Genomic DNA, 5,111 nt, shown 5'->3' on the forward strand with positions numbered 1-5,111 from the left:
GCCTGGGCCTGCAGCCAGTATCATGGCAGATCCTCAAATTGGGATCGTCTTGGCATCGGAGTGACAGCGAACCTCTTGCCTCTGATGTTTGCATACAGAAGAAGGGCTTATCCTCTTAACAAATAAACCTGGAACCTAAAATCAGAGGAACACAGGAGGGATCATTGCTGCGCTGCACGGCTCTCTTCCCTCCCCTCCCCTCCTCTCCGTCAGAGAGGGATTATCCCTGCCACTTAGTGCGAACGCTGCTAATTTCTTCTGCCAGGTTCAACTCCCAGAATGCACCAGGGAGACTGTGTGTCTCTGCTTCTTTTCTTGCTTTCTCCTCTCTCCCTGTTGCCATCTCTCTGTCTTTTACTCCTTCCTTCCACAGCTGGCTCTGTGACTTGTTTTATCTCTCTGCTGGTGGGAACACAAACCCCAGTGTTTCTTTCTCCTCATCCTCTTCTTTGATGATGTTTTACAAATTCACTTGGCAGACTATGGCACCGTATTCCTGGGACTCAAGGCTTCACGCATGTGCCTAAAAACAAGATTAAAGGTGCATACCTCTCATAAAACAGGTGTTGTCAGCATCTAACAGGTTGAATTCTCTCTCTCGCTCTCTTTTTTTCACCCCGATGCAACAGCGGGGTTTTGTATTTAGTATCAATGAGACTGAGCAGAGGTCTTTGTTCACAGAAACATTCATTCATTTTCCGTCTCTGAAGATAAGTCAGCCACGAAGCGGCAGGTAAAATGAAAGTAATCTCTGTTTTAAAGCTGAATTAGCCGAGAAAGTCTGCCTTTCCCTGAACATGCTCACTAAAATTCATACATTAACTCCATTGGATGTCTGGAGAATGTCCAACTACCAGACAGTTCTGATTCGAGGCTGCTCAGGTGTATGGGTATGGTCCCCAGGAGTTTGGGTTGCCATTGGGTCACTGGACCCAATGGCAAGGCCTGTGGGACTGGGGCTTTGGTTCATTTCTAACATCCTGAATGTTTGCAAAGCAGGTGCTGGCAAATAGTCTAAACTGCATATGTTCGGAAAATATTGGCAGGAGATGTCAGGGATAGCAGCCAACTTCCCCCAGAGCCTGGTCTGGTAGTGTTAGGACTGCTCCCACGCCACTACCACTACCACTACCACACACTCCAGTTGGCATCCAGGTAAGCAGGACTGCAGCATGGCACAGCTGCCAACAGTTTACCCTTTCCTCACTCTGTAAGTGCAGCTTTCCACCCATAGACTTCCTCTGCTGTCTCCGTGTTGGCTGGCAGATTGATAGATCACATGTGATCTGTAGCTGCTGTCATTATGATAGGATTTAATCAGCTAATTTACAAAATATACAAACAATTCTACAGTTATACATTTTCAAAATCCTAAAAAACAGTAAATGTGAACCACTTGGGATCGCACAGACTTTACACTAGCAAATCAAACCACCACATTTATCTCATGGATACATGCCTACATCTGGTTCATTGCTTGCATGGGTCATTTCTGATGGAAGGAACAAACAGCTAATACATGTTCAGTTGGAATGTGTTAATATACATTAAACTATTGATATAAAATACTTTAAATTAGTTAGTGTTAAACACTAAATACGTCTGTGGCTCAGGAGGTTGAGTGGGGCATCGATTAATCAGCAGGTTTGGTGGTTCCTCCAGTCTGAGGACTAATATTAACTGGCTTCTTTCCCATGTATTCAGCTAAGGGTTTGCTGGTCTAGCTTGAAAGGTAAACAGCTTGAGAAACTCAGCACTAACACCTCTAAAGCACACAAATTATATGTTGTTATTGAACTCTTAAAAGGTGTAAGGCCTACAGGTTTTTAATGAAAAAAGAGCTTTTTCCATCTTCTTCTGTCTTTCTGGCAAGCAAACAAACTGCTGGTTGCAAGCTTAAGTGTCATTTGTTGTTAATTTAGCTCATGTAAAAAAAAAAAAAAAAAGCATAATTACGGCTCTAAGTAAATTTTCCCAGCATTACAAGTGTTTCACGCTTCCCCTTCCAGAGTAATTGAAACGGCAGAGATCATCTCTGACCAAACTAAATATCCCACTGCATGTCCCATCAACCTGCAGGCACTGTGGGAAATTACATCTTAGGAAACCAGGCACACACCACCCATCTTACCTCAACCATATGCAAGTCTCTCAGTTGGTATGTATATGAGTATCTGCTGATTTGGTCTCCTGCCACATATAGGCTCTGCCATATATAGTTACTCATAAAAACCCAATATGCATGCTCACAGTATTTGGTTTATGTCTTTTCTTCACCTCCCAGATGTATGTATTTGTATCCTCTGTGTGTTTACTCAGCACATCAAGTTAGTCTCTCACCTCTGGCTAATTCTCACACCCTGCTGATGAATTCCATAGCGGTGCTCGCCGGGTTGTAAATCGCATAAGCCACAGAATAAATACAGGAGGTTTCATGGTTTTCGTGCTCGCTCAGCAAGTTTTATTTGTAAGCGAAAGCCATGGTGAACACAGGCAGGAGAAGGAAAAATAGATTTGAAAAGCTTCACAAAGCCTGTGGTGGTCTTGATTTTTGTGCATTTACTTGACCTGGAATTGAAGGTTTTTCTCTACCATCAAAGTCAGAAAAGATTCTCAAAATGATCTCAGTTCAATTCTATTTATATAGCGCCAAATCACAACAAAACAGTCGCCTCAAGGTCCATTATATTGTAAGGTAAAGACCCTACAATAATTACAGAGAAAACCCAACAGTCAAAATTAACCGGTTGGGGCTGAGGGGAGGGAGACAGAACAAAAGATAGAGCCAGAGATTAATAATAACTAATGATTAAATGCAGAGTGGGGTATAAACAGAGTGAAAAGAGGTGAATGAAATAGAAACACTCAGTGCATCATGGGATCCCCCCAGCAGCCTAGGCCTACAGCAGCATATCTGAGGGATGGTTCAGGGTCACCTGATCCAGCCCTAACTATAAGCTTTATCATAAAGCAAAGTTTTAAGCCTAATCTTAAAAACAGAGAGGGTGTCTGTCTCCTGAAGCCAAACTGGGAGCTGGTTCCACAGAAGAGGGTCCTGAAAGCTGAGGTCTTTAAGAGAAAATGGGGGCTGATTATTCAAGACCTTCTACACGAGGAGAAGGATTTTAAACTCTATTCTAGATTTAACAGGGAGCCAATGAAGAGAAGCCAATATGGGAGAAATCTGCTCTCTCTTTCTAGTCCCTGTCAGGACTCTAGCTGCAGCATTTTGGATCAGCTGAAGGCTTTTCAGGGAGCTTTTAGGACAGCCTGATAATAATGACTTACAAAAGTTAACTCCGAAAGATCGATTGGAGAGAGAGAGTCTAAATACATACCAGCAGTGCTGAAAGCAGCCGAACATGATGATTTGAGATGGTTATGAATAATTTTTTCTCTAATGTCTAAAGTTTTATTTGTGAAGAAATCCATGAAGTCACTACTAGTTAAAGTGAAAGGAATACTCGGCTCTACAGAGCTCCGACTCTTTGTCAGTGCTGAAAAGTAACCTTTGGTTGTTCTTATTTTCTTCAATTAATGATGAGTAATAAGATGTCCTAGCTTTACGGAGGGCTTTTTTATAGAGCAACAAACTCTTTTTCCAGGCTAAATGAAGATCTTCTAAATTAGTGAGATGCTTTCAGTTGCGCATTTGCGGATTATACCACGGAGTCAGGCACTGCTGATTTGAGGCTTTCCTTTTCAGAGGAGCCACAGTATCCAAAGTCGTACGCAGTGAGGATGTAAAACTATTGAGGAGATAATCGACCTCACTGGGAGCAGAGTTTAGGTAGCTGCTCTGCACTGTGTTGGCACTGAAGAGCATAACAATGAAGGAACTGGATCCTTAAACTTAGTTACAGCACTTTCAGAAAGACTTCTACTGTAATAAAACTTATTGAACATGTAATGTAATGATTTTTCTTTTTTCTTTTTTTTGCATGTTAATCTAGAAGATATAAAAAAAGAAAGTAAATAAAATGAAAAATTTGGGTGTTGCATTTGTTCTATGCATGCGCAACAAAGGCTTCTTCCTGTTCCTTCCTTTCACAGTAAAAGTCATTGGCAGCTACTCCTTAATGTACACACAAAATGAATTGCAGAAGTGCATTGAAACAACTTAAAACAGATTAAAGGATTGAAATTAAAGCTTATCTTTGGTTTTGCTAGTTAAGAAAAGAACAATGTATTTTTTGTTAATAAAACTGTTTTTTTCTTGTTTTGGTCAAGAATGTGTAAGGTCCTGTCCACACATATGGAAGCATTCTGATAGATGTAGCTTTTTCTGTGCACTTTGGCCTTTCAGCAACACACAAACTGTTTAAGGTCACAAATAATTGAGCTTGTGAAGGCTTTCAGAAACTGTTTCTTCAGAAACTATATTTTATATATAATATACTGAATGTTCAACCACTAAAACTAGTAAATAAACTAAGTAAATAACTGTAATTTGCCAAATTAACCAAAAAATAATAATGTGCTTCATGATTTTTTTTTAGCTTTTTTGTAAAAAAAAAGTAAACTGGAAAAATTCATGGATAACAATGCTAATTACATTTTAGCATTAGAAATATCATTTTGATTAAAGAGCTTGTGCACACTGGTGAATTACCCATTACAGAAACAGAGAAAATGATGTGGGTAATTACCAATGCTGGTTATTTAGGGAACCTGTGGCATAAACCTTACTTTGGGTGGTGGTGTGAATAAATTTGTTAAGCACTGTGCATCAACTGGCCAGGCGACTGTTTGCGTATCATTTTGCTGTGCCTGCTGAAGAGGTAACAATATGTCTGTGGGTGGCCAATTTGGAGTTGAAAAGTGTGTTTGTTTCCTTCTTGAGAAAATTACATGCAATTAACAAGACGTACTGTGGCAACCAACTAACCTGTGACACTAATAAACCTATACAGGGGTTTCCCTGATTCGGGATGGGCCTTTGTTGCTCGCTGTGCATGTCACAGACTTTGAGTCTCTTGATTTTCTTGTTGTCATGTTGATATTTGATGAGCAAAAATGTATTTTATGTTTGAGTGAATTTAACCACATTTAAGCTAAAACTCGTTAAAAGTATTTTTACGAGGGCACTAGTGATCTGGAAGGCCAAAAAG

This window comes from Archocentrus centrarchus, chromosome 2 (genome assembly GCF_007364275.1).
Source record: "Archocentrus centrarchus isolate MPI-CPG fArcCen1 chromosome 2, fArcCen1, whole genome shotgun sequence".
Lineage (NCBI taxonomy): Eukaryota > Metazoa > Chordata > Actinopteri > Cichliformes > Cichlidae > Archocentrus > Archocentrus centrarchus.